Consider the following 25,601-nt stretch of genomic DNA (forward strand, 5'->3'; position numbering starts at 1 on the left):
ATCGCTTGAGCCCAGAGTCTCAGGCTGCAGTGAGGTTGATCAATGCCACCACACTGTGGCATGGAAGACAGAATGAGCTAGATGCCTTCTCTAAAAAAAAGAAAGAATATATATTTTCTTTAACTAGAAGGAAAATGATACTTGTATCAAATATCCAGTAAAATTTTTGGTTTCTTACTGGGAATAAAATGCAAAATAATGAAATAATTAACAATCTTTGAGTCCCCATTGCTTATGATTATAAGTAATAAAAATGGCATTTAAAAATTAAAAATAAAGTTACAAATGTGATTTTATTTAAAATGACCCAGGCTTTATACAATGTAGATCCATTATGTATAAAAGCGATTAACCCTCTAGCTTTGAGGAGCCTACAGCTTTTTTTTTTTTTTTTAAACTAACTTTTAAATCTAAATGCACTGATGTTGTTTTCTTTTTTCAAATTGAATTTTGCTTAAGGTAAACTCAAATGCCTAATTATAGTGTGGTGCTCAAACATTCTCCGGTAATTTCCTTAAAATTCATTCTTACTAGTTTCTATCTTGTTGCAACCTCTTTGACTGAAGTGACTGCAAATTACAATTTGAAAATGACTGACCTCCTTCTCTCTGCTAATATTGTTAGAATGAAGAGACAATGGCACGTATCAGGATAACCAAATTAGAACAGTTCACAGAAGGCAGACCGGCATACAAATGTACTTATGTAACAAATGCATCCCTCAACAGTAAAATGACAGCCATTCAGATAAAATGCTTTTATTATTTACTTTCAACAAGTATCTATGGCTGTGGCATGACTATTGTTGAATCATTTCAATAATCTTGTTATAGGGCTGGTAATAAAAGAAAAAGCACTTCAGTAGAGAGAAATGACCTGCCTCATGACATCTTCAGAGAAACCAGATGACAGTGATAGGTAGATTACTTTTCTGTTCAAACAAACAAGAGCATTGTCAGACCTTTTCTAACCTAGTTTATTTCCTTAAAGCACTGACAAGGAGAACAGGAGGCTATCCTGCAATTTCACCACTGCCAGTAGGTGTAGCAGTTGGTGTAGTTTGACATGGGAAGTAGAAGATGGAGGCATCTTTGTAAAAAGCTGTATAGTTACCAAAAAAAGGTAATGACTTCTGCAAAGACTTCTGTGTCTATCTTCTCCATATAAACAAGCACTGATGAATAAGGATCCTCGAAAACATAAACGGATTTTGACCTTATTAAATTAAGCAAGGACAGATACCTCACAATTTATGTTTATACTTTGCCGTTTGAAGCCTAATGCATAAGTAATGTATAAGTATTTTCAGCTATAGTGATAGCTGAAACATGAGTGTTTCTTTAACATTCATATCTCTACATACCCAATTAGGAAGTTTCAAGAAAATTAGCCAATCCTAACATGTACAAATTATATCCTGTCACCCTATTCTCCACTGAGGCCATTATTTATCAGATAATTTTGATAAACAAAAATGAGAGAAACATCTTAAGTCATTTCTGTCTAACCTTCCCCCACCCCCAGTAATATCAAATCACACTGTTCTAATCAATATGTAAAATATAGTCACGTTGAAAAATTTAAGTCAAGGACCTGTAGAGATGAAACCAGTGTATCAGATAAAAATCCAAACAAGAAACAAAGAAGGAATCAGTGATTTTAATGTTACATAACAATGTGTTTGTTTCTTCATTCTTTAAAACATAATGGTAACCCACTCAAAATACACCTCGGATTTAACATTTCCAATTGAATTGGTTTTTGAATATTTATGCTTTATAACACAATCTATTCTCCTCATTGTACACAAGAAGTAAGTTAATAGTTGGTAAATTGTGGCTGCATTCTCCCAAGGCTCTTCACGGAATCTATGTCTGGGTGGAAGGTTAATTAACTGAATGAAATGTCCCTTGCCAAGGCCGAGTTTACAGGTGGGTGAGCATAGCTTGTCCATAATAGGGAAACACTTAGCTCTATTGGTGCAGGAAAGCAGAGTAAGTCCAACTAAGAAGTCAGGCATCAGCCCTAAGGTTCTCTATTATATCTCAAATATTTCTCATTTTCTACATCATCAAAATGCATTGATATTTTATAATGAATATTTTATTTTGCCTAGTAGAGCTATGACTCATAAGACAATGATTTCTCCCGGTATGAGATTTTGAGGCATCTGATCAAGACAAGCCTCACTTAAGGGACTAGATCCCAATATTGCCACATTGGAATTCAGAAAACTTGCGTTTGATTTCAAATTTTGCTATTCAATGCCTATAGAATTCTAGGAAGTTCACCATCGGCTCTCTGGGCTTTAATATTTTTTCAGTGGTAGGGTGAAGACAACAGAATTTTTTTATGAGAATTAAATGCTATCATTAAGCAAATTGTATAAGGTTACAACAGATGGTAGTTATTACTATTACTATTATTACCAAAGTTATTGTGAGAGTGTTAATTCTAATTACATTGACACTGCTTACTGTAAACCAATTACTCTTGATGGGATTTGTAATTTAAGAAGCAAGAGGAAGAAAATTAAGGTTTATTGAGCACAACTTTTCTATAGACTGTGGTAGTTGCTTTGGTTCTCATGTTTTGTTCACAACATAATCCGCCTCCCTCAGGTAGATTGTTTTGGGGGGTCCTTCATTTACAGGGAAAGAAACCCAGACCTGCAGTATTCACTTGCTTTCCTATTCACAGAAATACTAATTGGCAGAGCCAGGTATGGGTCTTAAAATTTAAGACATCATCGTTATCTCCTCCTAAGTAATAGCCATTCAAATAGTTGGTGAAAAGTAGCATGAACTAAAGTGAGATTAAATAGAACAGGCACATGAGCAGTCTTCACTGGAATATTTATATTCCCACCAAAAATCCATTAAAGACAAATAAATAGTGGAGAACTGATGGTAGACTCACATTATAAGATGCTATTCCAAAATATACTATTATGCATTATTGGCTAGCTAGTTTCTATTTCAGCTATTTTATAGCATTAGATAACTGTTTTCTGTCAACTACATGAACATATATATATATATATATATAAAATGTGTCTGTGTGTGCATATACATCAAGTTATATATATATACACACATATACACACAAATATAGCATAGAGCATATACATATATGTGCATATAATACATATATATGCATATATGTATATATGTGTATATGTATATGTGTGTATATGTATATTACATATTATATATGTGTGTGTATACATATATATGTATGTGTATAAGGATACACACATATTTATAGGGGAAGAAACCCAAAACTGGAGTATTCACATATATAAATCTCTCTTTACACATATATTGTATACATATGTGTGTATATAATACATATATACACACACTATATATATATATATATAATCCTATATTTAAATATCAATAAATATCCAATGCGTCTACGCTATGGAAAATTATTATTTCTATGTGCTACTTGGCAGGTGTTAATTACTGATAGGTGCTTACTAAAATTGAATTATATTAAAATGAAGGTAAGAAATATTTAATATTTATTTTAGTTATCTCCTAAAACTTGAAGTGACTTCATGATGAAGCTACATGTATAAGGAGCAAATCATCTTATTTTATTTAGAACATACTGGGTGGATGATTTGTGGAGGAACTGGAGCTTTGAGAATATTGTTAGATTCATGGCAAGTTTCTTAGAAGGTGCTATGGTCTTTCAATTGAACAGCAAGAAAATCCATCAAATTCGTATCCCAACCTCATCTGTCTTTTTCTAAGGGAGATGACATCTGATAGGAACTCTAACAGAAAGAGCTCTCGTCTCCGCGGAGTAAACATAATTACAGACTTAGGAGCAATAATTACCTAGGCATGTCCCACAAGCTGGGGATCAAAAGGCAAAAGAGATTCCTGAAGTGGCCATCATTTTATGACTTGGGGTGCTGGTGGTGGCTCAGAATCCTCTTGTCATAGGGATGCCACTGTATCAGTGACATTGCCAGTTGGAGGCTGTCTTCTCCATCCTGTGCCTTCAGTGTCTTTCCTGACTCACTCGCCTTCCTATGACTCATGAGGAACTTGGCTTTTGGGCCACACTTGGCTGTGTTACTTGAATTTTCCAAACTTGGCTTTAGAGACCAGCTTCTGGAATGTAATAATGGCTTCCCAACTCAACCCTTGTCCCTTACACTCATTGCCAGTTTGCACTTGACTTCGTTTCTGGACTGTCCTCTTTTGAATTAAGCACTCCAGCCTTTTAGTACAAGGAGGATAAGAGATAGTCCTGTCTCAACCTGTGTTACTGCTAAATAATTTTGCACCTGGACCAACCAGTAAAAAGCAACATATTAAAATGAAAATTATCAATATAATATATACTGTATATCTTTCTTCACACAAATCTAGTTAAATATAGTAATTATTATAATTTTTTAAATTACTATTATTTATTGTGCATGTACTTAATAGGTTTTAGTCATTGTGTTGAATGCTTTACCTACATTAACATTTAATCTTAGCAATAATTCTATATATGGATACTATTATTGGAGTAAATTGTATGAAACTGCTACTATCTTACCACTTTTAACCTTTAAGATTGGCAGCTTTAATATGGATAATGCAGATATTAGCCCTATTTGACAGATGAGAAATCTGAGGCATGAAAATATTAAATTTCTCAGGTTACAGTTAGTAGCTAGCAGAATCACAAAATGAAATGTATACTGGCTATAACCCATTCTGGCCTCACTTGATCCATGGTTTTGCAGCACACCGGCTTATCAACCATATGAACACCTCTCCCCAGTCTGAAATTACTTCTTTGATCAACTACTTGGAGCCAATGATTAGCCATCACACATATAAGTCCTTCAATGTAAGCAACTTTTACAGTGATTGGAATAATTTATGTGGGAAAGAACCACGTGGAGTGGGCAATTTAATCAACTCAGCTATAAACAAGCCACAGTACCACATATATTGGTTCAAACTATTTCAAATATTCAGCATGTGGGCCATAAATATAGCACTTATTCTAAAAATTAGGAAAAACAGCTATATAATTGAAACAATGTAGATTAGTCAAGTTAGGCTATCCTTAATGAGTGAAACAAAATAACTTTCAGCTATCTTCACATGTTTATAGCAGGCTATGAAGTAATTTCCCCTTTGTTGAGAACTTTGAGCATACATTTTCTTGTCAGACTTCCTGACTGTACAGGTTGGAAATGGAGTCCGACTGAGAATTCTGCAGGCGATGCAGTTAGTGTGGGGGCTCCACGGTATCTTTGCAGAACTGCCAATTGGCACTTAAAAAAATCATTTGCTTTTGGTACAAAGACAAAGTGATAGACAATACGTTTGGAAAAGCTCTCACTGTATTTGAGAATCTTGTGCTTTTGGAACAAATGGGATATTTTCAGGCTTTCAGTGCTGGTCCTACTAAATCATATGAATTCAATCAAGTCTATAGTGTATCTTTGGATGGAACTCATTTGATAAAAGGTGTGGTTTTGTTTATAGGTTATCATCAAAATCCTTTACTTGGGCTAACTATGATTTTCCCCATGTATATGCTGTGATGGAGAGCCTATAATCACTTAAAATAATCACAGCTATATTTTCTGGTATGTAAATGAACCATTCTTGTCCTTTTTATTACACTTTCTCCTCTGGCCTCATAGTATTTTATCTCTTCTTAAGAAAGTACTACAGAGTTAAGTCATTCATGTTCCCCCAAAACTGATACTCACGATACACCTAAATATAAAAATGAGGTTATCAGTATCCTTTACTAACCTGAATCAACCAGTGACTGAAGATACAAAACCATATTATAATGAGTGGATCATTATTTGTTCTTATTTTGTTCTTTAGAAAACATTTTTGAGGTCTTCAAATAAGAGTCAGATCAGACAATGCCTCCCAGATGTAGGAGTACATTGTAGCTTTACCCATTGGCTGGAAAATGATGCTAATGAGGTTAGGGTCGTGTATTTGATCTCTCATGAGTGGGTATAGCTATGCTTTGTTCTAACTGTATGCTTCTGATAGCTTTAGTAACCAAATTTGTAGACATGTGCTGTTGGCTATAGGAGCAGCTTAAGAGAGAATTCACATTTATCAGAAAATATTGTCAGTACTAAAACAAAAGTCATTCAAAGAACATATCTCATTGGTGGTAAGCATCATCTTTGCTTCTGAAACATTCACAGCTCATAAACTTACAGAGGACGTGTTTTTTAAGTTAGGTGATAATTTAAAACTTACGAGAACGTCCGAGAGAATTCAGTGCATTAAGACAAATGAAGAATTTTATGAAGTCTTTATTTTTGAGTGAACCATTAAATCATTCTATTTGAAGTATCTATTTATTAATTTTTACCCCATTATACATACATGTTTCATTATTGCCCGTTAACTTCCTTTTTTGAAAAATAAGGAAAAAAATACTAACCTTTTCCTTCTTCCATCCCAAAGAGCCTATATGAGCCTATATTTCAGATCAACTCTGTAATTTTTGATTAAAATACATTCAAGGAACACAAAATGTTTTATACTTAATATATTTAAGGTACAAAATAATGCCATTGAAGTATTAGTACTGTATACTTGCAAGGAGCTCTGCCTGAAAGACAGAGCTCAATAAGTTGTTTCCAAATATCATATCCCAAAAGTTTGACAAGGAAGGCAAATCAATATTACATCAAATGTAGCCTAATATATGTTGATTGTCAGGATACAGGCCAGTTCTCTGGAATATTTATTTATATTTGTAATAAATAACATCTCTTTCTTTGGATGAAATCCAAGTGCTTCGCAAATCTTTTGGAGTTAATTGTGTAGACAGGAAACCTGGAGATGTCAGGGATCAGATTTCTAATCAAGTGACCCTTTCACCAAGGCTCCTTTAATTTTCAATAGTTTTAATTCAATTTAATGTTTGCTTCAAAAATAGAGCATACGTCTTCAAGCTGTGTGCACTATAATTTATACTATCCAATAAAAATGCCTGCTATAGTTTTGTAAAATTTCCTTCAAACTCTACCATGAGAAAGGAAGCCATTTTTCTTATTAGATATTGAACCAGGCTTTTAACTTACACATATCCTCCCTTGGATCGATTCTGTGGGATAGATATTATTGCTTGCATTACAAGATAAGGAAGTGGGCTAGAGATCAGACAGCCCACCAATGCCAAGCCCCAATTTGAATGTAGCTTACCAGAAGCCCCACACTGATTTCTCCTCCATGGCATTGTTCCCTCTCTCTGATTGGTCTGGCATTTCATTCAGAACTGGAAAGAACCTTGACACTGTCCAGTTCCTATCAACATGCTGCCCAATGGGCCTGCATTCTGCTGTTTATTATTAATAGTACAGTCCTGACTGGGGTCGTGCAGTGGAGTGAGAGTATGTAATACAGTGGTGAAAACCCTAGAGGAGGATCAAATCAGATCTACTTGAATTTGAATCCTAATTTTGCGCTTATTATTTTTGCATCTTGGACAACTTAATCTCATTGAATTTCAGTTGATTATCTGTAAAATGAGATCAATGAAACCCACTTGGTAGGTCTGCGGTAGTTCAAAGCCTGGCAAACAGTGAGTTGTCAGTGAATGTTTTCTTCTGTTAGTATTTCTAATTAACTAATGATAACTAATACTCATGCTCATTTGACTTCAGGTTTTTTTTTCCATCTGAATTACTGCTGCAACTCCCTGCTCACTATTTTGGTCAACATAAAAAAAATATCAATGCTTGCCTGGATTTAACTTTGTTTGCTGTGTTTCCTATACATGGAACCACCTCGGAGGCAAGGATGGCCTCCCTGAGTCTCAGCATCACTGCTTTCCTCGAGTCTCTGCTTTACTGGTGGAGCTGTCCTCACCTTCCCCACAGGTCTGGGCTTCTAGGCTCCTGTACACCCAGGCGTTGCATGCCTGATTCATGTGGTTAACCAGCATGTTAGTTTCCTATGGCTACTGTAACAAATTCCCATAGTCTGGTTGGCTTAAAAGAACAGAAATACATCCCTTCACAGTTCCGGGGGCCAGAAGTCTGAAATCAGCGTGTCAGCAGGGCTGCCCTCTCCCCAGAGGCTCTGGAGGAGAACTGGTCCTTGCCTCTTCCTGTTTTTGATGGCCACCTGGCACCACTGGCCTTCCTGGATTTGTGGCTGCATCTCTCCAATCGCTGCCTCTGTGACAACATTGCCTCCTTCTCTCTGTGCTCGTCTCAACATTCCTTCTGCCTTTGTCTTAGAGTATTTGTATTGAGGGCCTACAGACTAATGCAGGATACATTTCTCCTATCAAGATCTTTAGCTTAATCCCATCTTTTCCTATAATAGGGTAATATTCACAGGTACTGGGAGTTAGGATGTTGACAAAACTTTTTGGGGACCATCATTCAGCCCACTACATCCAGCTTCAAAAAATGTTGAAAAACAAATAGAAAAAGCCTACAATTTAGTTCAACCAACAGTTATGAAACAACTACTGAGTATAATCCTACATAGCATAAGCTACAAATTCCCTCACATGGCGAAATAAGAGAATTCAAACCACACACGTGTGCATGGTGCATGCACAAACACATTTGTAGTTCATTTCTCACAACCACATGTTGGACTGAGAAAAGAATCTGTCAGAGATGAAGAGAAGGAAAGAGAGAGAATGAGAACAAACCTTCCCTGCATCCCTTAGGCTGACAGTCATTTATTATAAGCCCTGGACATGTATTATCTTGGTTATCAGAGTGATGCACACTGAAGAACTGTTTTGGCTTTAAAAACAGTCACAATATTAATCCATGTGGACAGCATATGTGCATGTGGGAAAGCCCATGGATTTGTGCGTAGAATACACTTAACACATTAAATACCGTAGCCATGATCATTCATTAAACATGTTTTGACAATAGATTGTAAATCAAAGCAAGGGCTATAAATCATAAATGTGGAAGTTGATGTTGTGTCAGAAGATTCTGGAAAGTGAAAAAAACAAAAAACAAAAAACAAGGTTTATTCATTCTGCCATAACAACTATGTAAAGAAAAACAAAGCTTTTTTTTTCCTTTATTCTCTTTTTCCTTTCCCAGAAGAGAGAAAAGAGAGAACTGGCAAAGAAACAACAGTGTAATGAAGACAATTTCTGGGCCACCCAGCTGCCTAATTACTGGCAGCATCTCTGGATTTTTACAGCAGGCCTCTTGTGACACCACCCTTTGAAAAGAAATCATCTTGCATTGCAACAAAAACAAACAAAAAAATACATGCTCTATCACAGAAAAGCAACCCTAAACCTTCTAAGTAGAATAATTCAGCAAAGGATTTCATGTCATGAAAGACAAAGCAAAAGAATGAATTATTACTTTGCAATTTCCCCCTCTACCCTAGTGCTTTGAGAAGCCTATCCCATGTGTTAAGTTGAAACACCACTTTTTAAATTTTAAACTTATTGCAATTTAATCCAGCAAGATGAAAGCTTTGAATATCCCATTTCTTTCAACATTTTAGTTAGGAGGACAACCATGGCAATATTCACATTGTTTCATGCAAAACAAAATACAAAACAAAATGAAAACAAAAAACAAAAAACAGTGGTCTTATGCAGCCTAGCACTTACGATGTTCAAGCAGAACTACTGTGGAATTATTTAGCAATTCCCTTAGGTGTTCTCAGCAATTTCTTATAACGAATTCCTTAACAATATTATTAAAACTTGAGAGGAGGTAAATGGGCTATAGCTGTATCCCTGTGGAAGCATCTCTGAAAAGACAAAGCAACAGTATATGCTTCCCAGAGGCCGCAAGGGTGTATTAACATGGCTTCATGTAAGTTGTAGAGTTTGTTGTTTATTGACCAGAAGCCCTCTCCAACAGTGCTTATACACATCTGCAATAAACGAAACAAATGTATTTGATTAAAAAAGCATCTTTTGAAAAAAATTTGTTTTGTTTTTAGAATTGTTTGATACTGTCTTGTCACTGGGGACAGGGGAACACTGACTGGAGGAAGCACTGGTTCATGCATTCATTCAATTGTTCATCTGGCATTCAAGTGGCTTCCCTGGGTAGATCCTGTGAAGATTCTAGAGACAGGAAGGTAAGTATGATGTGCTTTCTATCCCTTAGGAGCTTGTAGCCCAGAGAAAAAGATAAATATAAAAGCAAATTGTTGCTACTCAATGTTGACTTTGCCATATTAGCAGTAGGAACAAGGTAATTAAGCGGCACTGAGAAGGAATGACCACTTGCTAGGAGAAAGAGGAGAAAGCCTAGACCAGAGTTTGGGAAAATCACCAAGTAAATTGTTTTAGACAGAGAAGAACATATTTTCTTTGGTAATATTTAACAAACACACACAGAAGTAAATTTTATTTCATAGTCTTTTATTTATGATTACTTGGAGGCTTAGAGATGAAGTCTTGCTCTGTCACCCAGGCTAGAGTGCAGCAGTGTGATCTTGGTTCACTGCAACCTCTGCCTCCTAGGTTCAAGCAATTCTCCTGCCTTAGCCTCCAGAGTAGCTTGAATTACAGGCATCTGCCACCATGCCCTGGTAATTATTTTTGGTAGAGATGGGGTTTTACCATGTTGGCCAAGCTGGTCTTGAACTCCTAGCCTCAAGTGATCACCTGCCTCAGCCTCCCAAAGTGCTAGGATTACAGGTATGAGCCACCATGCCTGACCTCTTTCATTGTCCTTTAAAGTGTCAAACCTCTATTACTTGTTGATCTTTTAAAAGATCAGGTTTTCAATATCTAATTTTAAATGCCACATATAGCCTGATCCTGAATATACACTCTTTGAAAAAGAGGGAGAAAGAAGGTGATATATGATATATGTGTCCTAAGGATAAGAGGCCAGGCGACACAAAATTTAAAGAAAACAACTCTAAAAGAAGACTGCCTTGGTTTTAATTCCTACTTACCAGCTGTGTGCTCTTGGGTAAATTACTTAACTTTTCTCTGTGCCTCAGTTTCTCTATCTATAAAATAGGGTGGTGATTTTATTTTCTACCTCATAGGGTTGTTATGAATAATGCTCTCTTGATGCATAATAGGCTTTTAATTAACACTGACTCTTATGATTTTAAGTATTCTTAAATAGACTTTCTATCTAATCATTCACTGGAAATACTACGGATGATAGAAGATTCTACTGTCTCTTTTGAGATACCAGTAATATATTGGATCTAGTTGGCTTAAATAAACTAAAAAAACATTTTTCTTTTCTGAAGTAGTAACTTTAAGGAGCATTTATATTTATCAATCTGGTACAATAGTCTATATTTTCTAAGATAAAATGGATAAAAATTAGCTGATAAATATAAAAGCTCCACATACCTCATTAGGAATAAAACTTTAATGAGCACTTTCAACCTATGGAGCTCAGGAAAGTTACCACCACCTTCTTCCACTAGTAAAATGAAATCTTGTTGCTCTCACTTCCAAGAAGTCCTTTCATTCACTAAAATGCATGTTGTCACTCCATGTAGTTTATTGTTGGCCTTGGAAATGAAGAGCTTTACTGCATCATATACATCCTAGTACCAGTTCTTGGTCAAGTAACAACGCGGGTGATAATTTCCTCAGTTCTCAGGCATCTTCACTATGCTTTCTCCTTCCCTTCCCGCTATCATAAGCTACTTTTGAATCCTTTATTTATGCTAAAGTAAAAAATAATTGATGCCTGTTTAAATAGACCGTCTATGTGTCATTTGCCTCTTTGATGACTTGCCATGCTTTAGACCAGGTGTCCACAAACTCTGGCTCTTGGACCAGATCAGGTTTCCAGCCTGTTTTTGTAATTAAAGTTTGTCTGAAGCACAGACAAACCCACTTGTTTATATATTGTCTTTAGCTGCCTTTATGCTATAAGGGAAGAGCTGAGTGGTTGAGACAGAGGCCTTCTGGGCCACAAAGACTAAACTATTTTGTATCTGGTCTTTTGCTAAATCCTTTTCTGATTCCTGCCATAAATTCTAGAGTGAATCCTCTGAGGGGAACTTTCAGCAAGTTGGACATAGGATCCCCTATCTGCCCTTTAACATTCTCTCTCTCACTCTCTCTCTCCCCCTCCCTCTGTGACATACACAAATACACAACCCCAAGTTCATTTATCCCACCTTGTCATAAACTACATGCCTGGAGCTAAATTAAGAGTTGTCATTAGCCAAGTGAATGCTCTTAAGAATTAGCTTATTTATTAATGTATGGCATAACTATAAATGTATTGACACCATTTTAACCTTTTATTTTGTACAAAATTGACTTTTTAATATATATTTTACACTAATGCTAAACACCTTGGTCTCCTCTAGGGTAGGTAGTGGAACAGTATTGTCTTCATTTTTGAATCCAGAGCACCCAAAAGGCAACAATGCAATAGATGTGCTCAGAAAATGAATGAAAAAAGGGACTAGCTGTGGTGGCTCATGCCTGTAATCCCAGCATTTCTGGAGGCTGAGGTGGGTAGATCACTAGCGATCAGGAGTCTGAGACTAGCCTGGCTAATATGGTGAAACCCCATCTCTACTAAAAATATAAAAATTAGCCTGTCATGGTGGTAGGCACCTGTAATCCCAGCTATTTGGGAGGCTGAGGCAGGATAATTACTTGAATCCAGAAGACGGAGTTTGCAGTGAGCCGAAATCACACCGCTGCACTCCAGCTTGGTCGAAAGAGTAAGACTCTGTCTCCAAATTAAAAAAAAAAAAAAAAGGGAAAAATTAATAAATATAACTTGTAATTTCTGTGATTTTTTAAAATCTAAAAATGGAAAAACACTAAGTCTAGGTATACGTGAGAAACAAAAGTAATTCTTATTTGCTAATGGACTATCAGCACTTTTGACATTATCTGGTAAATCTAATAATATGGGTAACCCATGACTCAGGAATAATACTCCTAAGTATGTACTCTAAAGGAATGTGTGTCCATATGTTCCAGAAAACACATATAGAAATGTTCATTGCATCATATTTTATAATTGCCAAAACATGGAAGGAATCCAAATGTTCATAAACAATAAAAAGGGTATGTAAATTATGGTGTCCACAGCATTTATAAAATGATAGGTTTAATTTTTATAATTTCTTCATTTTTACTTACTAGATAGCTCTATAAAATTTTCCCACTAGTGTGATGACTATCAGTGTCTGAGTATAATATGCTTATGAGCTTGAATCTATATGGTAGCTGTAGAAATCCTCTTCTACCTGTATGTATAGACCCAGTTTTCAGAGAATCTTGCAATATCTGACTCCCGTTGAAAATTTGAGGAGAAGAATTTTTACATTTACGATAAATATAAAAGCCAGGATAATCTCAGCTCTGAGTGATAGTGATCTCTCTAGGTAAGACAACATATAACTGTTGAATACTTGGGTTGAAGAGGCACAAATTCGAATCATCATAGCCAAGGTAGTTTCTATGATATCACTACTCTTTAGTTATTTCAGTTGCATCATCTCTCTAGAATCACGTATGTCTTTCTGTAATAGTCCATTCTCATGCTGCTATAAGGACATAGCTGAGACTGGGTAATTTATAAAGGAGGTTTAATTAACTCAAAGTTCAGCATGGCTGGAGAGACCTCAGAAAACTTACAATCATGACAGAAGGAGAAGCAAACCTCCTCTCTTCACATGATGGCAGCAAGGAGAAGTGCAGAACAAAAGTGGGGAAAGCCCTTTATAAAACCATCAGATCTTGTGAGAACTCACTCACTGTCACGAGAACAGTAGGAGGGTAACCAACCCCAGGATTAAATTACCTTTCACTGGGTCCCTCTCACAGCACGTGGGGCTTATGGGAACTAAAGTTCAAGATGAGATTTGGGTGGGGACACAGCCAAACCATATCACTTTCATACTTTTAAATTTTGATATATTAGACTTTAAAATATATATGTAGATGGCCACTTTTAGACAGGATGGAGTAAGTAACTGGGATTACCATTCTGTCTGAAACTATTAAAAGGGCAGACAAAGTATTTAAAAAAATAGTTTCCAAGATATTGAATATTAGGTTCTCAAGTGAACTCCAAAAGACAGGAAACAAACAGAGCGATGCTGTGATTGTTCAGATGACTCTCTTAGAGAGTTTCCCAGCATTGGCTCTGTGAGGGAGAGCCTGGGATGGGGGGCACTTTTAGACTCCCTGAGTTGAGAAGGTGAAACTGAGATGTTGGCAGTCAAAGTGGCCAAACTTTTTAGGGCAAAATGTAACGGAAGAGTGAGCTGCATGGAGAGAAAATTCTTGAGATCTGCATCAGGTGTCCCTTGAATATTCAACAGAGTGCTGATCAGCACATTTACATGAAGAAACTAAGACTGGGAAAAGAATCAAGTGAATGGTTTGAGGGAAAAGTACAGGAAATGCAAACAGAGCTGAAAATAGCCTGTTTCCCGCAGCAAAACTGGAAAAACTAATAATTCACAGGACATTGTGTAGAGTAGTCAGGAAGGTCATGCCTCAGCAGTGGGGAATACTTAGCCTTAGACTAAACACTGCTTTGATCGCACCTAACAAATCTTAACAGCAATGATCAAAATGTTTCCAAGTAATTTAACTGCATACCAGAAACAAAACTGAAGATATTTATAGAAATACAAAAATACTCAGCACCCAACAAGGTAAAATTTACAATGTCTGGCATCCAATAAAAAATTACAGGCATGAAAAGAAGCAGGAAAATGCAACCCATAATGAGAAAAATCAATCAATTGAAAGTAACCCAGAACTGAGCAAGAAAGAATCTTGGAACAGTTTTTATAACTGCATTCCAAATATTCAGGAAGCTAAGGAAAAGATTTAACAGGTTATGTAAAAACATGAATCATATAGATGGACAGATATAGACAGTTATAAACTACATTTCACTGGATGAGATTAATAACAGATTAGGCATTGTTAAAGAAAATAGCAATAAAAACTATATAAATTAAACAAATAGAGGGAGAGAAAATTGAAGAAAGTTCTGAAACAATTTCACACATTGTAAAATACATATAATTTGAGTCACTGAAGGAATATTTAGGAAGAAATACATTTGAAGAAATAATGACCAAAAAAATTATACATTTGATGAAAATTATAAACATGTGGTTTCAAGAAGCTCAATGAGCCCCAAGCCCAAGAAACGCAAACCACAAAAAGGCACATCATAATCAAACTGCACAAAACCAGTAATGAAGAGAAAAATCTTAAAAGCAGCCAGAGAAAAAACAATAACAAAAAAAAAAACAGATAAATTACAATAGATTTTTTTAGAGGGGTCAGAAACAACATAAGCAACAAACAGTAGAGCAACATATTTCAAGTATTGAGAAGAAATAAAACACTAGAATTCTATGCCTACTGAGAATATACTTTGAAAATGAAAGTGATACAAAGACCTATAAAATTTGATATAATTTTTCACCAACAGAAACACACTATAAGAAATGTTAAAGATAATCGCTCAGGCAGAAGAAAAACGATACCATATAAAAATAAGTTGAACAATGAGAACACATGGACATAGGGAGGGGAGCATCACACACTGTGGGCTGTTGGGGGGTATAGGGGAGGGACAGCAGAGGGTGGGAAGGTTGGAGAGAGATAACATGGGGAGAAATGCCAGATATAGGTGACAGGGTGGTGGAGGCAGCAAACCACCTTGCCATGTATGGACCTATGCAACAATCCTGCATGATCTGTACATGTACCCCAGATCCTAAAGTGCAATAAAAAAATAAATAAAAATTAAAAAATAAAAATCTATGCAAAATAAAGTCTTGGAAATGTTTACTAGGTGGGTATATATGTAAGTTACTTTATCATTTTTTAAAAAATTCATTAAGAATGATTGACTATTTAAACAAAAATAGTAACCACATACTGCACAGCTTATATAATATGTAGAAATAAAATGTATTACACAATAACACATAACCAAGAGAGAAGACATGGAAGTATACTACTGTAAAGTTCTTATACTATATGGGAAATGGCACAACATCACTTGAAGGCAGACTGTGTACAGTATAAACCCTTAAGCAACTATTAAAATAATACAACAGGGTTATAGCTATTCTAACAAAATAGTTCATATAGAATAATAAAGTAAAAGCTTTAAAAATAGAAAAAGGAAAACAAAAAACAAGTAGAAAAAGTAGAAAACAAAGTTACAGATTTAAACCTGACTAAATCAATAATCATCCTAATGGTAACAGTAGGCAAAATCCCAGAAGGATTCATAAGATGTCCCTCCGATAATCTACAGGACTGTGAATGTGATGAGATAATAAAATCAGTGATTATATTAAATTGCACAGCAAAGGGAAATTATCTGGGGGGGCTTAATCTAATTACTGAACTATTTAAAAGCAGGAAAATTTCTGCTGGGACTCAGAGATTTAAAGCACGAAAAAATGAGATATGTCATGGCTGGCTTGAAGACTGAGGGGACCATGAGGTAAGGAACTTGGGCAGCCCCTAGAAGTTGAAAGAAGGTCCCAGTTAACAGCCAATGAGGAAATAGGGACCTCAGTCCTACAATAATGAGTGACAGAATTCTGCCAACAACTGATAACCTGGAAGCAAACTCCTTCACAGATACTCCCAGTTAGAGACCAGCACAACCAACACATTGATTTTGACCTTATGACATTAAGCAGAGAAGACATGTGAGTGCACATGGACTTCTCAGGTACAGACCTGGGCTACAGTGAATGGATATTGTTTTAAACAATGACATTTCTAGTAAATTGTTATGCAGTAATAGAAAACAAATACAAATGTAAGGTTATCAATATCACCCCAAAACAGAGATTGTTAAGTCAGATGAAAAAGCCAGAACTACCTATATGATGCCTACAAAAAGTGCAATTGAAACATAAAATGCTTACCATGCAAACACTAATCAAAAGAAATCTATTGTGCCCATATTAATTTCAAACAAAATAGATTTCAGAGTAAAGAATAGTGCCAGGAATTAAAAAAAAATTATCTCATAATGAGAAATAAATCAATTCATAGAGAAAATATCGCAAACTGAAACACTTATGCTCCTAAAATCAGAACACCAAAATACAAAGCAGAAACCAAAAGGGAAATTTGAAAGTGCTCTGAACTGAATGAAAATGAAAATGCAGGATATAAAAATTATGGGATTCCATGTAGCAGGGCTTGGAGGATAATTTATATCATTAAATGCAAAAATTAAATCAATTACAGAGCTAAATGTAACTCCTAAAGCTATGAAACTTCTGGAAGACACATAGCCACGAATTGTTAGCTCTTGAGTTAAGCAAAGATTTTTTTAGACATATTACCAAAGGTATAATCCACAAAGAGAAAGTGGTAGTTTGAATTTCATGAAAACTAAAACTTTCTGCTCTTTGAACAAAGACATTAAAAGAATGAAAGGGAAAGCAGTAGACTGGCACACAGTATTTACAAATTATCTAGCCAACTAAGGATTTGTATCTCTAACATGTAAAGAACTCTCAAAATTCAATAATGAGATAATAAGCAACCAAGTTTAAAAAATGGGCAAAACATTCAAACAGATAAAGAAGATATATGTGTAGCAAATAAGCACATAAAAATATGGTCAATGTCATTAGTCACTTAGGAAGTGCTAATTAAAACAGAAATGATATATCCATTAATATCTATAGGAATGGCTAAAATGAGAAATATTGATCATATTAAGTGTAGGCAAGGATGGCAATTAAATTTTCATACCTTACTAGTGGGAACATAAAATGGAAAAAATTTTTGACAAAAAAATTGGCAGTTTCTTAGAAAATTAAAATATGCCTTCCATACTATTGAGACATTTCATTCCTAGGTAATGAAAACACATGTCCATGTAAAGGCTTGGACATGAATGTTCATAACCACTTTCTTTTTAATAGCTCCAAATTGGAAATAACACAAATATCCATCTATAGTTAAATGTATAAAGAAATCATGATCTGTACATATGATATGTTCAACTTATCAAATTTTACCATTTAAGTATATGCAGTTTATTATGTATTAACTATATCTCAATTAAGCTGTTAAATAAACACAAAAAGGTAAAAAGTCTTACTTAAAGTAAATTTGAACTTCAGTTTCAATAAACTATCAAATCAATAAACAGAACATAAACAGATACACTTGCCCTAGCACATTTTCTGTCAAAATGAAATCTTGCTGGTACCACTGGGTGTAGAGTGGATTTAGGAAAGAAATTTACCAATGGATGTGGATACATTTTCTTAAGAAACTTATCTGCATCTCAAAAATAGCTTTAGGATCAGATGATATGGTAGTTGCTATGGGAACTGCGTATTTGAGGCAGAATCACAGTGTGTAAAAGTTGTAAGTTAAAAACACCTTGTATAAATCCCTGCAGTTTCTCTCACCCATCCTCCTGCTTTGGGAAGTAAAAATCACTTCTCAATGAACTTAATCTTTTAAAAGTATTTTTTCAAGACATTCTTACCTGCTAACTGTATCCCTTACTAGAATTTAACACCCCCGGGTACATAAGTTAAAGGTAACATGTTAACTGACTGGAAATGGAGATTTTGCAATGATGAAACATTTTCAAGGAACTAGTATGGAAAACTTCAGGCAACCTCTTTCGGACATGACCAACAGGTAAAAGGCGATTTCCATGGTAGTTCAATTTATCCTAATGAATGGGAAGGAAATGGGAACGCAGTTAGGGCTTCCATGAGCTTTCCTGTTATCTCCACTGAGATTTCATTATTTTCACTACATATTTAAGAATTAGTTTTCCTCTGGATATTTTACATAAATGAAGGCATGAACTTAAGATTGATGTATTTAAGAAGCCAGCAAAGAACCTGCATTTTTGGACATTATAAATTAGGTAGTGACTTTCTGAACCACAAGAATTTCTCATTGTATTTCTGCTGTGTCACACTCCAGTCCATATACTTATTGCAGACTCTAGAGTCGCAGAATCTGTAGTCTTTCTGGCTAGACATCAAACATAGCCTCAATCAGAGATATTTTTACCACTTGGTTCACTTGCTTTAATTATACCAGGTGTCTGGGATATTTTATTTTATTGAATCTACTAGATTTTCTGGAATCCACATAAAAAAAGACTATAAAATTGAACTTAAACATGAGCTCATTTCTAATTTTAAGTTTCAAATTGTCTCTGTTTTGCTAGTTGGTTTGTTTCATTTTTAGAGGATAAGCAAATTAGAATTGTGTTTAGAGTATCCTGTTTTCAAGTTATTGCTTGTGATTACTGCAACGTGAATTAATATCTTTATTTTCCCTCTAGAGAAAATTCAGCCTTACGCTTTCAGCATTCGATTCATACTGTGAAGGCAAATTTCGTACTGGGAAAAGTGTACTTCCTTTCTCAGACCACACTCCCTCTAAAGGATCATACTAAAATGTAAACAGAACTACTCTGAACTCTCTGCTAGTTTAACTATCCATTACAGGAAGACCAACCAACCACATCCTCCATGATCTATGTAGCTCTTACCTAATTAATTGTTATCAGTAGCCAGCCCTTCACTGTATAATACCCTAAAGAACCTAATAACATATGAAATGACGTATTTCCTTGAATCTATCCTGCTTTTTGCCCTAAGACCTTGTATAAGCCCTCTCTGAGAACATTTGCCCCCTTTTTCTAAATCTAGAGAAGTCCTGAGTGTTTCCTCAGAAGTTTATTCTGACTTCCTTTAAGGAGAGCTCATCACTCCCTCTTACCTATCTATCTATGCACATACCTTTATTAAGACATTTACTATAGTGTATTGAACATATTCATTTCTTTTACCAGACTGTCAACTCTCTGAGGGCAGGGCTCTCTTACCCACCTTTGTACTCTCTGTCTAGGATGGGAGTCAGCCCAGGTCATCTACCATCCCTAGTCTGACTCCCCATGTGGACATTGTGTTACATGTGTAACTGTTTTCTACTTTATGTGGTGTTTCAGTGAAGGCCACGGGAATGCTAGAATCTTGCCCTATCAGTTCCCCAAGACATTCTAAATTATACTGAAATAGGAGCGGGACATAAATCAGAGAACTTTAATTGCTATACAAGCACTTGACTTCCTGAAAGAATTCTCCAAGACTCTGTCAGAATGCGTGGCTTTTACTTAAGGTCTAAGTGAGATCTCCTACTTCTCTGACTCTTCAGCGAGAAAGCAGTTTAAGAAAACAGAGGCTGAAAATTCAGCCTGTCGTCCCATCTAGGTTTATGTAATGGTTGAGAACCTTATTAGTGTAACTGGGGTTCAGTCAGTCAGGTCTTTTCTTGAAGGAAACAGGAGAGTCTAGGAAGGGAAGACAGACAAAGGGGCTGGAAAATTGACTTCTTCCTACTCTGTGAACATTATGAGGTGGCTGCTGTTTTAACAATACAGTCCAGTTAGATTGTTCTGTCATCTCAGACCAAACAACTCTAATATCCAGCACTAGATTTCAGTTATTTTTAGTGAATTTGTTGCTGAATCAGGGTAGCAAAAACACAATACAAATAATTTTCAACTGAAAATGATAGCTAATCTTAAGCGATTTTCATGTATCTGGCACTTACTGTGCACATTTTGTAAAGATTAACTCATTTAATTCTCACAATAATTCCATGAAACAAAAACAATTATTATAACCACAATCTGGGCACCAAGAAGTTAAGCAGATTAAAGTTATACAGGTAGTAAATGACAGAACCCAGGTGGCTTGCTTTGCAGACCTGGCCCTTAACCACTACATGCATACTATAATGCACATAGCTGAGCAGCTTCTCAGAAGCAGCTACTGTTCTAGTTCCTGAAGATGCAGTGGGGAACAACCGAGACATGGCATTTATCCTTACAGGATAATAAGGTGTATAGGGTGGTATAATACACTGTGATGGTAGCACCTAGGAGGTTTCCAAACCCATATTTTGAGAAGCAAGTTAATATTTGTGGAGGAATTCAACTTTGATAGACAGACTACGCTGGACAGCATACGTTGGGAAAGGGTTAGGTCCTGGCATTAACAAAGGCCCTGGGGTAACAGAAAGCAGGCCATAGTCAAGGCATTCAATTTAGAAGCAGGAATACTACAGCCTGCTAAGCCATTTTAAAGGGTTTGGATAGTATTTTGACATGTTTAGTTTGAGTTGCCTGGGAGACATCCAAGTAGAGATTTGTGTCCATAATTATATATATATATATATATATATATATATATATATATATATATTTGGGCTGTAAATATTTATTTGGGAGTGATTAGCATGTAAGTAGAAATGTAAACCATAGGATGGATGAGGCTATGTGAAAACAAAGCATACATTAGCCTGAGTCGCGCCCAAAATTAAGGAATGTCAGTAGATGAGAAACTCAGGGGTTGGGAACACAAAGGAGTCATTGAGAAAAAGGAAGAGAAGATGAAGAACATGATTATCAGTGAGATTTTAGGATTCAGAGCATTCCAAGGAAGAGCAAATGGTCACCAGTGCCCAATGCTGCAAAAGTAACCACTGGGAAGTTTTATTGGATATAGTAATATGGTGATCTAACCAGGTGAGAACAGCTAGAAAGAAATAATGGATGTGGAAGCCACTCTACAGTGGGTTGGAAGTGAATGGGGAATGGGAAGTGAAAACTGTAAGCAGCAACTTTCTCAAGAGGCTTGTCTACCCAGATGGATCGAGGAGAAGGGAGTAAAATTGTATAGTCCTGCAGTACATCATCTGAACTAAATTATAAGCTTATTGAAAGCAGAGATTATGCCTCCTCTTTCTTCACAAACAATACTCAGTAACTTGTATTCTTTAGATGCTAAATAAATGTGAAGATGGATTTTGTTTTGTTTTGTTTGTTTTTGTTTTTTAAGACAGGGTCTCGCCCTGTTGCCCAGGGTGTAGTGAAGTGGGGCGATTTTGGCTCACTGTGTCCTCTGCCTCTGGGGTTCAAAGGCTTCTTGTGCCTCAGTCTCCTGAGTAGCTGGGAATACAGGTGCACGCCACCAAGACCAGCTAATTTTTTTTTGTTTGTTTTTCAGTAGAGACCAGGTTTCGCCATGTTGCCCAGGCTTGTCTCAAACTCCTGGCCTCAAGCGATCTACCCACCTTGGCCTCCCAAAGTGCTGGAATTACAGGCATGAGCCACAGCTCCCAGGGAAGATGGATTATTGATGGCAATGGTTTGTTTCGCTAAAAAGCAATATCTAACATATATGATAGTATTTTGGCACTACAGAACTATTGGTTTTGTACTCTAATTTTCTATACATCCTATGTGTACATGGCCATATTGTAATTAATATTGATGATATCCCCATGTCAAGAAAATAAACAGAGAATTCGTAAAGAATAAAATACATTGTAAGCAGTGTTGGTGTAAAGAATTATAATGCATTCTTTTTTTTTCAATTGTTAATTTATAAGTAAGGTGTACTTCAGTTAACTGGCATGTTTAGTAAAATAATATTTAATTTCCTAACCTTTTCTAAGGAAGGGAATTGAATTTATATCAAGATTTTGTATTTTGAGAATTTATCAGTGAGAAATTTTAGTCAATATAACACAGTGTATGTGTGACTTGAGAAATTACGATGGTAAGAATCCAACTTATAACATATGTCTAAACTGAATCTTAAAATTCTGAGGTTTGAATATTTTATTTATAAGGTATTATTTTTATGAGAAAATTTTGACAGATCTTTAGAAATATAATGGAAATCATTTTTATCTACAATGATAGGTAGGTAGTTTTAATAGAGTTTTTATTACTTCAGATTAAGTTTTTGGTCAACTTACACACATATTATTATTTTCTCCATTGATGTTTTATTCCATTGCTTTTAAAATTAAAAAGAACTAAAAAGCAAAGATATTTGTGTGTATTTTGTGCAATCACATGCTAAATTAGGCAATTGCATTTCAGGCAACTCTCTGCTTATTGGGAATTATCCAACAGAAAAAATAGCCTTAGTTGGAAAGGCCGCATATTGTGTTTTTTAGTATGATAATATGTTTATAATTACATTGAATCAATCGTTTATGATATTTTGGCTTACAGACTAACTTGTGAAAAGTTACCAGCTAATTACAGTTGACTCTTGAACAACACCGGCTTGAACTGCATGGGTCCACTTACACATGGATTTTCTTCTACCTCTGTTGTCCCTGAGACAGCAAGCCTAACCCATTCTTTTCCTCCTCCTCTGCAGTCTATTCAACACGAAGATGATGAAGACAAAGATTTTTAAAATAATCCAATTTCACTTGGTGAATAGAGAGAAAATAGTAAATGTTTTTTATCTTCCTTATGATTTTCTTAATGACATTTACTAGCTTGCTTTATTATAGAAACACAGTATATAGTACACATGACATACAAAACATGTTTATGTTATGGGTAAGGATTTTGTTCAGCAATAAGACTATTAGTAGTTAAGTTTTGGGGATTCAAAAGTTATACTCAAATTTTCTACATGTGGGCATCAGTGCCCTGACTCCCTTTTCTACATGTGGGCATCAGTGCCCTGACTCCCACATTGTGGAAAGGTGAACGGTACTTGTGTTTTTTAATAAAATGTTTTAATTATATGTAGAGAATGTTGGTTTTCAAAGAATAAAAGTAGCTTAAGCAAATAAATAAATAAATGAAATACTGGACTAGTACAGAGGTTCTAAGGGAAAATCATAAAGCTATTCTAAGCATTCTCTTACTTAAATTTTTCTCTGTTAGCCAATTTTTGCTGTGTTCTGTTGTGATAATAAATAGCTCAAAATCTCAATAGCTTACAACATCAAATACTTACTTTTTGCTGCTGTCATATGTTGGCTATATGCTGTTATATATATTACATGTTCTATTACATGTTAAGCTCTGCTTAATATATCTAAGTTTTTTTTTTTGTCATCCAACTAATGTAGTAGCCCCTATTTTAGTTTCAAGGCAGATAAAAAATTAAAATAGCTTTTATTATTCCACTCTTATGCTACTAATAGAGACATACCCAAGGCTGCGTAATTTATAAAGGAAAGAGGTTTAATTGACAGTCCAGCATGGCTGAGGAGGCTTCAGGAAACTTACAATCATGGTGTAAAGGGTAGCAAACATGTCTTTCTTTACATTGTGGCAGCAAAAATAAGTACAAAGCAAGGGAGGAAAAGCCCCTTATAAAACCATCAGATCACATAACTCACTATCATGAGAACAGGATGGGGGAAGAGTCCTGCTGAAAATGACTCTCTGCTATTGAAAGTGCACCAGGCCAGGCTGGGTGCGGTGGCTCACTCCTGAAACCCCAGCAGCTTGGGAGGCCAAGGCCAGAGAATCACTTGAGCTCAGAAGTTCAAGACCACCCTGGGCAACATACTGAGACCCCATCTCTACAAAAAATTAAAATAATTAGCTGGGCATTGTGGTGCTCACCTGTGGTCCCAACTATACAGGAGGCAGAAGTAGAAGAATTGCTTGAGTCTGGCAGGTTGAGGCTGTGGTGAGCTACATACAATTTCACCACTGCTCTCCAGGCTAGGCGACAGAACAAGACCCTGTCATAAATAAATAAATGAATAAGAAAGAAAGAGAAAAGGAAAGAAAGTACATCAATGATCTGGCTAAAAAACAAAGAATTCTCAGAGGCCAAAGTAAAAGATAAATTAAAGTGGGAACCTGGTATGGTGAGCAGAGTTCGTATTCTGAGGGTGCTGCTAAACCAAATCCAACTTTCCCAGATTTTTAGGGTGTCATAGGGGGACAGGCAGAAAAAAAGAATCTAGTCCTACCTGGTAGAGCTCAGCATATGGAGTACCATGGAGAGTCCATTTTCAAGTAAGGATGATATAGCCCCCTGAATACTGAGAAAAGAAAGTTACCTGTTTTGACGTTTCCCAGTGGAGAGGAAACAGGTATTTCTGAAGAATCGGTAGTCACTTCTTCACCAAGTTTGTAGGAAGAGTTTACATTGATTGGGTTAACTAAAAAACTTCCCTTTCCTAATGCTTCAATATGGTCTGCCTGTGCTCTGGTTCTAGGGTTTGTGTTTGTTACTCTACCCTCCAGCTTCTGTGTCTTAAATTCCATGGTGTGTCCTCACTCTTGCATTACTCCCTCATTTCGCTGAAGTATATCTTTCAGTAATTTTCTAAGAACTGACCCTCGAAGGTATATTTGTGAGTCTTTGTTTGGCAAAGACGGCTGCTATTTGTTTACTGAAGTTCATTTCCTCTTCTTTATAAGCATATGGTTATAATTCTCATCTTTCATGAAGCTAAATTATAACCAATGGAATGTACAAAGTGATACGCCACTTCCAGGCCTGATTTGTAAAAACCCCTTATTTCTTCTCCTTCTATTATGGCCCCTCAAGTTTTCCCCCCTCTGTGTCCTCTGTGTACTTGTTGGAGGTGGCAGAGCCTCCTTGGCCTGAGTTCCCTGAGTGACCACATGAAGAGCGACATCTAGTACTATTGATTGATATCATGGCCTATTAGAAGAGCAAGAAATAGTCTTCAAACATATATATATATATATATATATATATATATATACACACACACAAACACACATATATATATGAACACACACACATATTTGTTTACATACACACACATATATATATATA

This window comes from Sapajus apella, unplaced genomic scaffold (assembly GCF_009761245.1).
Source record: "Sapajus apella isolate SASKATOON/1434 unplaced genomic scaffold, GSC_monkey_1.0 scaffold3, whole genome shotgun sequence".
Lineage (NCBI taxonomy): Eukaryota > Metazoa > Chordata > Mammalia > Primates > Cebidae > Sapajus > Sapajus apella.